At 39.5% G+C, this 13,569-nt stretch overlaps 1 protein-coding gene across 5 annotated transcripts in view; it reads right to left on the bottom strand.

The window, feature by feature from the left end:
- The window catches only part of CCDC91 (coiled-coil domain containing 91), a 165,617-nt gene extending 163,963 nt beyond the window's left edge, over positions 1-1,654 (bottom strand). For 2 of the 5 annotated variants that reach the window (XM_076344980.1, XM_076345026.1), the window contains exon 1: positions 1,609-1,654. The gene's annotated coding sequence lies outside the window, so the exon portion shown is untranslated. The other 3 variants (XM_076345018.1, XM_076345001.1, XM_076344991.1) reach the window with 3 other exon arrangements.
- Positions 1,655-13,569: the final 11,915 nt, after the last annotated feature.

Genomic DNA, 13,569 nt, shown 5'->3' with positions numbered 1-13,569 from the left:
GAATCTCTTTAAGAGGTTCTGAAAAAGGCTCTGGGATTATTTCCTATTCATTGAGCATCCAGGCATTACCTGTTTGAACACTGCTGTGACTTTTTTCTTTCAAATCCTACCAGCATGGAGTTCACTACTGCACTTGTTAACAGACATTGTCTACCCTGCAAACTCTGTTTGAAAACGGTCAGCAGTCTGCTTCCAGTATTAGTGATTCAGAAACTGACATCCCCAAAGAAAAAACAATGAAGTACCAGAACACTAGCACCAACAGTTACTTAGACATTCAAGCCATGGATATGGAGGCATTCAGAACAAAGTCATAAGTTTAAGAAATGTATGCAGAAGAGCAAAATCTGAAGAGCAGGAGAAAGCAAAACAGCCAGAAAGCACTGAGAACAAAAACAACTGAGTCTACAGAAGCAGGTGTTCAAGCACTGTGACAAAAACTACCCAAAGCTCCACTAAAATGCTGCAGTAGGATGGCAAGAAATGCATTCACAATGTGCAGTTGATAGGCAAGAAGAATTGCTAAGATAGGAAAGGAAAATTGCTTATAAGATAAACTATAGTCTCCTGAGAAGAACCAAAGCTGCAGAGAGAGTTCATCAAAGGAGTATCCCAGAGGTTAAGCTCAGGTACTGAAGTATCAAGAGGATATAGTCAACCCTATTACATGTATGAGAAGCCTCAAAACCTAAAATGTTTAAAGACCAGATTTATAGAAAATGTTTTAGATGCCTTAAGATTCAGACAGATTTTCAGAAATACTTCAAAACCTAACTCCATTTATAGTAACAGATATTAGGCACACAGGCACCTCTGAAAAATCAGACTAGGTATTTCGCCACAACTTAAGATTCCGGACAATGTTTGCAGATTTGGCCATGCACAGTTTGGCCTCAGAAGCAGAGGAGCAGAGAAGTCATAGCCAAGATTTCCAAACCTCTGGGCTAGAGAACTACTCACAAGGCTCTCCTTCCTGTTGACAGGGATATCAATTTTCTGGTGCAGGGAAGGAAGGCTCCTGTTGTTCCTCTAAACTACTTTCAAAATCCCCTTTTGTAGCAACCCTTAAGTCGCATCACTAATAACAGCCACCACAGCACACGGATATCAATACTGGTGGGCCGTAGCTGTAGCACAGGTAGGGCCTGGACATGGGGGCAGCACCGGAGGAGGAGTCAGGCAGAGGAAGGCAGGCCTCGCAGAGACAATCACCTGCAGCAACCGCTGCAGCCAGGCTCAACCACCGCCGGTACCAGGCCAGCCCCACGCCCCGCAACCCCGGTGAGGGGAGGGCGGCGAACCAGCTGGAAACGGCGCCTGCCTCCCCCTGCTAGGCTTATTCGGCGCGGGTGGGCAGCCTCTACAGAGGAGGGCGGGAGGCGGCTTCCCCCCTTCACCTCAGCCCGCTCCGCGGCCGCCCCTGTCAGAGACCCCGCGGCCGCTGGGACCGTTGGCGTTCCGAGCCCGCCGCCGCCACCAACCGCTGCGCCTCGCTCCCGCGCAGGCAGCGCGCGCGCCTGCCGTTCAGGGCCGCCCCCCGCCACGGGAAAACCGCCCCCACGCGCGCGAGCCGGACACGCACGCAAGCCCCAGCCAGAGCGGCCTCACCCGGATGTGGATTCACGCCGCTGCCGCCCCCACCAGCCCCCCAGTCACGTGGTGCCGGCCCCGCACGCGCGCGTTGGGAGCCGGCGGTCGCTGATTGGGTGCCGGCGAGGGCCCGCGCGGGGGCGGCCGCGCGGGCGCCGCCGGCTGAGGCGGGAGGAGGCACGCTCCCGGTGCCGGGCTGCGGTAACCGCCGTAACCGCCGCTCGGGGCCCAGCGCCGGGGCACGGGGCGCCGCCGACGATGGGTGCCTCGAGGAGTGGCTGGTCATCCTCCGACGGCTCCCCGGCCGCCACGGCGCCTTATTCTTCCTTACCGGGCCAGTCACGGAAACCCGACGCCACTGGAATCGCCGGCTGGCGCCGGTCTCGGAGCAGCCCCGGCCCCTGGATGGAGCCTTTGCCTCTCGACCTTTGGTTCTGCAGTGAAAACGTGGTTGCTCGCTTTGCCTGCGTGGTGGTGACCTTAGGCTCGTTGCCTCAAGCTTTGTCCTCAAACAGCAGCGGCATCTTTAGTTAGCACCAGCTGCCGCCTTTCTGCGTCATCACAGAAGATGAACCACGAACTGACCGGACAGTGAAGATCAAACCACCCCCCGGTCTGGACAGGAGAAGATAAGCTTTTGGGCAGTCCGCTGCAGCTGCTGAAAGGTGCCGAGAGGACATAGTGTAAAGTGGCGAAAACTAAGGCGGAGCATCCAAGTCGTGACTGACATACCGTAGTGTGATGAACTGCGGAAACTTAGCTAGTTATTTTCGCTACTGAACCTATTCTGTGGACAAAACAGCTTCAGTATCTAATAGAATAGATACTTACATAATGAAGACATAGAATGAAAAAGATTTAGCGTTACGGCACTGGAACAGTACACTGCAGTAATTTTCATATTCTGTGCTACATGAAGAAACAGAAAATATGATGGTTTAGGCTATATGTGCCATTACACCTGACTGCAGTATTCCCAAAGGTGGCGATAAAACATGAATTTTTTTTTTAAATAACACATGCACCTTTATCAGTCTTTTTACAAGTTATGCCATGTATTTTTTTTTAAAAAAAAAAAGGCTTGTGCCTGGATCACTATAAAAGTTGAAAGTTTGATGGACATATCTGAAACATTCATCCTCAGCAGACAAAAACAGCAATTCTAAGGGCTCTTGTTCTCTGCGTTAGTTAATCTTCCACTGCAGTATTATCCCAGCTAAAGACCATTATGTAGGTCAGTCAGATGGTAGTTTCTTCTTGGATGTACAAGGGGGGAAAAAATCTTCTTAAGAGAACTTTTTGAATATTCTATATTAATATGTGGGCATTCAGGAAGTTCTATGAAGTTTTAATCAGTAGTTACCTCATTGGTTTCTATAATACTAAAAGTGAAAATTCAGATTCTCAGGACTTCAGGAGATCCTTTCCAGAACGGTGTTCAAACACGCTCTCAGGCCAGGACTGCCTGCTCCTGTTTTGTCAATAAATGAAAGATTTCACTTTTTTAACTATCAAGGTATTATTCTCTTTGTACAGATCAATGCAAATTTCTATTGCTGATTACTGAAGGCAGTAATCCTTAAGTATGTTATGTTTATAATGAATGTATTCTGTTTTGCCTCTCTGCAACATGTTCCTTTTCTTTTTTAGAGTTTGCCATACTGTTTTTGCAGAAGGAATAAGCATTTTCTGGGCAAAAAGCCAAGAAAAAGTAGCTCTTACCAAGCTAAATTAGGTAATTACATTTTCACTCTGTTTTTAAAGCACAGCTGTATCTTTTGGGTTATGAGAATTAGTATATACTTAACTTTATACTTTTCTTCTTATGTAAGGGAAAATGTCCCTTCAAAATGCAGACTTGTCTAATTAGCTCATTTTCTCCATTTTGAAAATCAGTAAAAGTAAATGCATTGCTTATAATAATTTTAATTTTATTTTCCCCAAGTTTAATGGTTTATAGTGACCATTATCAGATGTCTCTTACTTTTTTCCATGTCAGAATTCGTTAGATGAGAAAAAAATGAAATCACTTTTGTTTTGATTTTCCACTAAAACAATTACATTAACATTGTATCTCAATACTTTTCAATACTATTTTAATGACAGGTAATAAGTATCAATGAAAGATGACATACAGTTACTCAATTTTCTCTGTGCTAAGAAAATGACACCACTAATGCCATTCTCTCAGTAACTGAGAAGACTGATAAAAATTATTCTGTGATTTTGTTAGGTAGATACGCAGTAAGATTACAGTATCTTACAGAGTTCCTTGAAGCCTACAATCTAAGTAGTCACTAATATTCTAAAACTTTTTTGGTGTCTGTAAAAATTGGGTATGCAACTTCTATGTGCATGTATAGTAAACTAATACTGGTCTAGAAAACAAATTCATAAACTATTAAACGTATGTTTCCTTAATTTAAAGTGCTCAAAAATTTATTGAAACAGTATGCAAAGGTATCTTCTATCCTTAATTCATGTATCAGCATCACAAGAGAGGAAAGTGTCCCTAGTATACTAAAACAGTTCCAAAAAGAAATGAAATACTAAGGTTTTTCATGTACGATAAAGTTTAACTTGTCCAAAAATCAATTTCAACATCAATTCTGCACAATTTAGATTTTTGTAACACAAGCCTCTATCTCTGGTTGTTTATTTTTTTTTCCCAAATTAACTCAAGTGGGAAAAGTCCTTTAAGTCTATAATTTTCTAAATATCTGTATTTTATGGTTTCCTTGGGGTCTGATGTGGTTTTGTTTTGATAATCATCTTCCCTGCTGAGTTGCCACACTGTAGCCCTTGAAATATTCTATTTGGTGAATCTACTTCAACTTTTACTTCAGCTGACCTGTCTCAAGGCGCTCGTCGGTTAATTTCGAAAATCTCCCTGGATAATGCCCCTTATATTGTAGAAGTGTTTCCTATTGTAATGCACCCCAAGGAAATAGAACAAAAATTTTCTTATTGTCTAACACTGCAGTTCATTGAATACCCTGATTTGGACAGACCATCAGTATAAATTGTTGGCATTCTTCCTGATTCTTGACAGCCACCATATTTTGGGAAACTAAAGGATGAAGAAACAAAAGGAAACAAGAAAATCCATTTGTCTCACTCTCAGACTCATTCCCTGAAGCCCGAAATGGATAATTTAATAAATGTAAATTCAGCAAGTAAAAAAAAAAGCAAGAGAAGGAAACACATTGCAAGCTATACTCTGATTACAGTTTTTAAAAGGAATCAGGAAGTAGAAGCTGTATAGGAGGCTTATATTTTGACTTAAGATTGAATGTAGCAATTAGCAAAAGGTTGATTGTTTATGTTTGGTAGCTGTACTCAACTTTAAACTATGTTTCTCTCTAGAGTTTTATGAAATATGAAAAAAGACCTTTCATAATACTTAGATTACTGAAAAACAGAAAGTCCGGTATAATTGCACCCAAAATAGCTTGAACCAATCTAAGACCAAAAACCTTAATTTGGACTGAATGTTATTGTTACGTCTCCTAGAGAGCAAAGTTTATAGAGATTCCTGTCAGTCCTGGAACTTTTTTTTTTAATTGATTCAGCCTTACATGGTAACGTTAGGTGGTTATAAATAAGTGGGTAATACCACCCTTCAGTGTAGCAGTTTGTGTGGTATGAAGCCAGTCATATTTGTGGGTCTTCCAAATCAAACAATGTTTGTAATGTTATTGGAATGGATGCTTTTTTAAACCTTTGTAGAGAAATGAGAAAAACTCTGTTGAACAAGCATGATTTATGAAGTAGATATGGATTGATTTACCACTATTAAATGCCATCAATAACCTAAAGAGCTGACTTCCTTACTGAGGGAAATTGGTGATATAACTGACAACAAAATGAAGTATTCGCTTTTCTTGTTCTGAAGCAGATTGAGACAATGGGACGTAGGACAGTAAGCTGCTTTATATGAAAGATTACCACTATTTTAATGCTGTGCCATTCAACATTTTCTAATACAGTCAAGGCTTATAGCATCTAAAGTCTTTATGATCTGTTGTTTGGTGATCAGCAGGAAAGAATGGACTAAGTTCAGCTTGTTAGCAAACCATTGTTTCCATGATAAGAACCAACATACTCTCTCATTCTTGTGGTCAATATTAGGAGCAAGATCCAAACAGGTAAACAGTTTGAATGGGCAGGAGAAGAAAATACTGTGTCAACCCTGAAACTAGCCATCACGTGTAGAATAATTTAGTCTGTTTCATCAAATTAAATCTCTGATTTCTCCCATATTGAGGTCACTACTCCCATCACCACCTAGTTCAGTCCTCACTGGTATTACCACAATTGGCAATAAAGCAAAAAGCATATTTGTTGCTAGACCACAATCCGCCTGCTTAGAAAAATTCTGCCACCCTTTTCTACCCACTAAAAAAAAACCACAGTCAAAGCATACTATACTTGTTTGCCTTTTAAGGTTTTATAGGAAAAATCATGGTATAGAAATCATTGCGATTTCCTTTCAAGAAAATTTACTAAAAAGTAGACATTTAAAACTCCTGCTGTTAAACAAAAAGCCTGCTATAGAGTACCTTTTTTTCCCAACCTATTGTAATATATTTCTCCTTTTGGATGACAGTAGCAGAACCCAGAGGCCAAGTTCTAAAGTATTTTTTCCCGTTTATAGAATCTGCCTATTGGCAAACTTTTTAGGCAGTTATAGGCAGAAATGTAAAGTTTTCTCCAGGTTCATCAAGTAGGCATTTTGATAAAGTATTGTACTATACCTGCCATCTCAAGTCATGCAATCCTGTGCATGCAGTGAATTAGTAGTATCCACTTTACTAACCTTCTCTAGTTGTTACAGCTTTTATGCATCTAAATAGACACTGTACTATTGTGTTTTGTCACTGTACTAGGTGTACTAGGTGACCTGGTGTTTTTCTGGGTTGGGTGTTTTTATTTTAAATATTTGGTCCTGCTGTTTTTTAAATCCTATGGAAGTACTTTTGAATTTGCAATCAGTGATCTACTTTTCAGCTACCTTTTTCCAGGTTTAATTGATTTGTATGTTAAGTGCATTTGTATAAGCAGCAATGCTATACAGGAGACTTCTTTGTGAAATAATGTTAAAAGGTTTAAGACAGATTTGTGATTCAGAAGAGCAACTCTTTAAATCAGTTTTTGCATACATCTGCCAGAGCAATTTATGAACAGTGCTCTTACTTCAAGTGGTATTTTCCTACAGTATTTTAGTTTCCCTTATTTAATGTTAAAATAAATAAATATTTGAGTTCATAGAAATTCTAGAGAAAACAATATTGCACAAAGAAATCACCTAGTTAATCACGGAAAACTGCACAAGTGCTGGGAGTTTGGTTAAGCTGTGAGGGAAATGTCCAAGTAGTCCTTTTTAAAGCCATTACAAGCATACTTGCAGCACTTTAAATCAGTCAAACCTCGTCAACAAGAACTAGGGCTGTATTCTTCAGCTGGTAGCTAATGTACACACATTTTGTGGGGATTTGAAAGAGTGGACAAACAAGGTCCATAAATTCTCTCAACACAATGTTCAAGAACTCTGAACTTTACCCAAAACAAATAGTTTCTGAGGACAAAAGCATTGCCATTTGAAAATAATTCTATTTTTCCACTTGGCTTTCTTAGAACTTCAGTATTGAAGACTTCTATGGATCATTCTGAAACATAATTTTATTTCTAACGTAATCAGTACCTTCTCCCCAGTGTTGCCGAAGTACATAAAGTTAAGCATATGTTGGGGGTTAACGCCAGTAGGAGATAAAATTTTCCTAAAACTTTTGGTCCTCTTCCTAAGTTTTTGCTGTGTTGTTGTTTTTCTGTGTTTATTTTAATTTTTAATAAATATATAAAAAGAAAAGGACAGGCTTTGCAGCACTACTGGATTTATCAAATCAACATGGTTTTGTGGAGACTACCTCAAGGAATGAGAGAGCAGTTAAATCATGCCACTTCACTTACTTTTAGTACTTCTACTCAGAGTACCAATATTGGAAAGGTAGAGCTTTATCATAATGATTTTGTTTGTTTACTTATATTTTGCTAAAATTACTGAGAAAATTTATAATAATAAGTTTGCTGTATTAAAAGCAATGACTTGATACAGGCATTAAGTAATCTAGTAAGTCATGCAGTCAGTCCTGAACTTCCGTTAAGCAGGAACTGACACAGTTCTCTCTAAGCTATGGAAATCCAGAGCTGACAGTGTAAACAAATGTGTCCTATGAGGCATCTTGGAAACTTAGTTTCACTTGCAGTTTTACCATAGGTTTAAATTCTGGCCTTAGGACTGAAGAACATGAAAAAATACAGCCTTCAGAATCATTCACATAACATGGTGCAGATATTGCTTTACAATATCAAGCGCTTTCTTAAATGATGTGCGGTAACGTGTGTATCTAGCCTATAATCACTATTGACCTTGGACTCTTTGGCAAGATTTGATATCTCACTGCCCCCTAGCCCAAACTATAGGAACGGTTTGCAAAATTTTAATCGATAGAATCTCAGAAATCTCAGGTGGATGGTCAAGCAACTAAAAGCTAGGTGCAGAATTTTTCACAGAACTTGAGCGAGCAACTGTCCCAATTACTGAGTCAGGGGCTGGGCTGGAAGGCTACAAGTGAGCAAAGACAGGATTCTGTAAACAAGGTCATCATCTGAGCACCAAAGAAGGACAAATACTGTTGTTTTGGAATTGCGTGTCCTATAGTGCAAAGCATGACTCTAGTACAGTAGTTGAACCAGATGCAGTACCACATTAGTCAGTCCTGGAACCTCTCTCACCAGACTTGCTGGAACCAGGTACCACATCAGATTGGTCAGCATATCAGCATATCATTCCTTATGAGTAATTTAATATCCACTCTTAAAAATAGCTTGCAGTAGGACCTAATTGTATTGCAGATGAACTCCAAAAGTTATTCCAAGAAAGTTCCTTACTATCTCACATTAAAAGCTTCAGACCAGCCTCTTCACAATCCTGGAGTTATTTATAATTGACTATGACTCTCTTATGTTTGAGACAGATGTAGGCAAACAGCCAGAAATGTTCTGGAACAAAAGTTCCTCAACTAGTTCTCTTTGTAAAAAGCGTGCATCCTTCTCTGAGTCCTGGACTTTGTCAGCAATGGTGGCTGCACCCGTTATTGTTGGACAGCTATTACATAGGGAATGGCATTCTTTCCACTGGCAGTCAGAGGGGACTGACCATTCCTTTCTTCAGCAGTAATCCAACAGTGTCAGACAATTGCACCAAATGGGAGCCCTGAAGGAATTTCAGTCTGGTTTTATGTATCCATGCCTAGATACAGATATAGTCAAAGACCGAGTTTGAAATTACAATACTAAAAGGAACACAGATTTCTGTTCCACTCCTGTTTCCTGAATTAAGACATATTTTTTCCATCTCTTCACACTAAAGTTGAGGGAGAATGACCTGTCTCTGGAATTAGAAGCAATCAATCATTTTTGCTGGTTGACCACTTGCAAAGTAGGGATTCGTTCATATTAGAGTTCAGAATAATTTATTTAAAAATGCAGAAAGCTGAAACGTAGCAATGGACAATTACATTTCTCTTTCAGTCCTAGGTAAATTAATCTCTATTTGATTAATTAAAGCAGCTTTAATGCTGCTAATTGAAGTGGTTTAGCCAAGAACTTCTGTAACCCATGTAGTTGTATTTCATTATGGAAGGAAGAAAAACTGTGGAATGAACACCTGAAATAATGATTATTTATTATGTTACTGTCTGATACAGAAAAAACATGACATGCACATAGCAAACTTTTTGCATAAATTGCATCTCCTCATTGTGCAACCATGTGATAAGCCCTTACTTGGGATAGCATTGTAGTAATAATCATCAAGCAAATAGGTGATTACTATTCAAATCCTCATTATTTATCCATCTACTGGAGCTTGTTTTTTCATCAGAAGCACTCCCAAGTAATCCAGCTGCTACGCAAAAATTTAATTAAAACCATAAAATGATAGCTTGACTAGATATTTTTATTGAAAATAGGTAAAGCATCAAATGTTTGCTAATGTGAAAATGTAGCAAAGAAACTGCCTGACAAGCAAAGGGATACAAGTAGCACTGAAGACTTCTGACATTCATAAAATACATTATCACCTTGGGGAAATTATTACAAGGAGACATCCCTTATTTTTCTTTAAAAAAAAAAAGTTCATTGAACAAACCTGGAAAGTTGATGAGCAGGTTATAAGTGCTCCCAACTCTTACTGCTTTCAGTGGAACAGCTGGCTGTTAAACACATTAAGACCTGGTATTATCCTGTGTTTAATTTTCTTATATTGATTTGCCCTTTTTTCCTGAAATCATAGAATCATAGAATAGAATCATAGAATGGTTTGGGTTGGAATGGACCTTAAAGACCAACTAGTTCCAACCCCCCTGCCATGGGCAGGGACACCTTCCACTAGACCAGGTTGCTCAAAGTCCCATCCAACCTGGCCTTGAACACTTCCAGGGATGGGGCATTCACAACTTGTCTGCACAACCTGTTCCAGTGCCTCGCCACCCTCATAGTGAGGAATTTCTTTTTTGTATCTAATCTAAATCTACCCTCTTTCAGTCTAAAACCATTACCCCCTGTCCTATTACTACACTCCCTGATAAAGAGTCCCTCTCCAGCTTTTCTGTAGGCCCCCTTCATGTACTGATAGGCTGCTATAAGGTCTCCCCAGAGCCTTCTCTTCTCCAGGCTGAACAACCCCAACTGTCTCAGCCTGTCCTCATAGGGGAGATGCTCCATCCCCCTGATCATCTTCATCGCCCTCCCCTGGACCCGCTCGAGCAGGTCCATGTCTTTCTTATGCTGGGGGCCCCAGAGCTGAATGCAGTACTTCAGGTGGAGCCTCACCAGAGCTGGGTAGAGGGAGAGAATCACCTCCCTCGACTGGCCACGCTTCTTTTGATGCAGCTATCAAGCTGTTGCCACTCCAGAAAAACCCCTGTTGACCATTTAGCAAGTATTTTAATTACAAAGACAAGATAAAATTTTTGTTACACTGTAAACTAAGACTGCTTGCATCTTATCCTCAAAAAATGCCAATATAACATTAGAAATAAACCTCTACTTGTAATCTGCCAATGGTACTTTAAATGGTTGGCAATTATTTTTACCAAAACAAGCAATTAAAAAAATGGACTGTTGGCTTTCGGGTGAGATGTTTCAGTTGGTAAAATTTGATGGCCACTACTGTTGGTGGTTTTCATTAACCAACATTTTCATTTCATTAATAAGCAAAGGAACATTCACACTGCAAATACATCCACAGCACCAGAAAGTTATGACCCAATATTTTGTATTATCATACCCATTAAAATGCCGATATTGGTTGCATAGAATTACTTTGGGCAATCAAGGAACTTACGAGAAAGTACTGAACACCTGGTATGGCCTGAAATGTTACAGACTCTGAGAGATGTTTGTGAAACAACGTATGCATATATACAAAATTTGCATTTCCTGGTTGCACAAACTATTATTAAACCTTTCAAGTAGTGGAAACATCTCTCTCTTGAAAATATGTATTAAGAAATTTGTCCGTATGTTGAAAAAATTAAATGAAGATTCTCAAAATTACTCAGGAGAATTTTGACCTTAATCCATCAATCCACATTTTAGTATGCTATATACATTAAAAGTAACATTTTAGCATATTATAATGCAATATCACAACAGTATATTATTTGCATGAGTGAAGAAAGTGAACATAATTCCAAAACTGAAGATTTTCTGATTTATTGTGAATTACTATGTATGAGGGAGAGTAATTGGTTTTTACACAGATAGCTAGAATAGAAAGTCCTCAACTATGGTCTGGTGATAATTGGCATCATCCAATGCTAAATCAAATCAACCTAATTGTTTTAAAATCAATGAAATCCTTTCCGTGTACTTCAGTGCCCCTGGAATTAACCTTAAACTGGAATAATTTAGATGGAAGATCTTGGAAAGCATTTTTAAATTATATGATAGCCTGTATAGTAGATATATTAAAGGAAGTTGTCATGTACGTTAGGTACAAAAATTGTCCCTTTGCTTGTTTCTGACAAGCTCTCTACAACTACCTAAAAGGAGTGTGCAGCGAGGTGGGTGTCGGTCTCTTCTCCCAAGTAACAAGCAATAGGACAAGAGGAAACGGCCTCAAGCCGCGCCAGAGGGTTTAGATTGGATATTAGGAAAAATTTCTTCACAGAAGGGGTTGTCAAGCCCTGGAACAGGCTGCCCAGGGAAGTGGTTGAGTCACCGTCCCTGGAGGTATTGAAAAGACATGTAGACATGGTGCTTAGGGACGTGGTCTAGTGGTGGACCTGGCAGTGTTCGGTTTATGGTTGGACTTGATGATCTTAAGGATCTTTTCCAACCTAAATGGTTCTATGATTCTATTCTATGACATGGTTTTCAAAGATTAAATAATAAATTGAGGTGAAAAGAGTTTTCTAACTACTTCTTGGCCCAAAAGTAGCAGATTACTATTGGACTGACACCTTTTATGAACAGCTGGAACAAGCACAAAGTATCTAGTAAAATTCTATGTAATCTCTCTCTTGCTGTGTTGAGGAAATTGTTTGGCCAAGACAGCTTCCTATAATGTGGTAGGTACACACTCAAGCTAGCAGTACAAAATTTTTTTAAATGTTTGAGTAATACAATGAATATGTTAACATTTTAGGAGGATGAGTCTCATGTGTTGTCAAAACCTAATTACTGGAAGTATTTTATGAATTTAACATTATAAAATATTTCAAGCAATTATCACATTTTATATTTATCTCAGTAGGGAAACCAAAATAACGTGTGAGTAAGACCAATAAGACAAAAATAAAAGTTTACTCTAATTTCAGTTTAACTGAAATCCAAAGCAATCTAAGTAGTGGCAAGTAATTTAATTCTAAAACATTTTCAGTTTTGATCAATTCAAAGTCCCTGTAGTACAAATAAGGAAGGTTTTTTTGAGACATTATTTTGAGACATATCTTGATAGTGTAATCTTCATTTAATGAGCAAAGACAGACCAACAGTTTCCATAACTGGAAAACCAGACCATTTTATGCATCTGTGGTCCAGTCAAGAGACATTCTTGTCACTGCACAACTTTGTTTGTAGCGAGGCTTATTGTCATCAATATCATAGTCCCACTGGTGTCAATTACATAATTTTACATCTGGCCTCTGTGGTACTATGGGGGGAAAGCTAACTTACAGAGACTTCAGGAATTTTTCCTCAGTTATTATCAGAATAATTGAGGTTGGAGAGGACCTCAGGAGATCACCTAGTCCAACCTCCTGCTCAGGTCAGGATTAACATCAATTTCAGAGCAGGTAGGTCAGAGCTTTATCAAATCTGATCTTGAAAACCTCCAAGGACAGAAATTCCACGACATGTTCCAAGGAGCAGGGAGTTGGACTTGATGATCCTTATGGGTCCCTTCCAACTCGAGATACTCTATGATTCTATGATTCTCTACGCTTATCTGTCCTCTCATTTTCTACTGTTCTGCTATAAAGCATTGGAAAAGTCTTTTATTCTCATCTGTCAGCTTTATAGTCTTGAAAAACAGAAAACCTATTGGAGCAGACAGGCTTTTAAAAAAGATGCACCAGAGAAGATAAAATTTATAAAGCAACCGAGGTAGAGCATTGCTGCGGACATTAGAACATAATGAACTGAGCTGCATTCAGTTTTCTCCTGCTAGTGCAGTCTAAGATCAGTACAAGCCACTCATTACCAAGGAGAACAGAGAGAGTCCAATCTGATATATCCTATGCCAAATCACAGCCTTCTTACAGTAATGCCACATCACCAAAGACTTTTTTCCTCCTGTGAGTACTGTAGAGTGTTCTTCCTACCCAAGAACAGACAGGCAAGAGTAAGGGGAAGTAGCAGGAGGGGAGGCAGGAGTCTGCTGCACAAGAAACAGAGAGGAAGGCAAGTGGA

This window comes from Aptenodytes patagonicus, chromosome 1, assembly GCF_965638725.1.
Source record: "Aptenodytes patagonicus chromosome 1, bAptPat1.pri.cur, whole genome shotgun sequence".
Taxonomy (NCBI): Eukaryota; Metazoa; Chordata; class Aves; order Sphenisciformes; family Spheniscidae; genus Aptenodytes; species Aptenodytes patagonicus.
The sequence above is the reverse complement of the archived record's forward strand: the minus strand, read 5'-3'. Positions and strand labels throughout refer to the sequence as shown.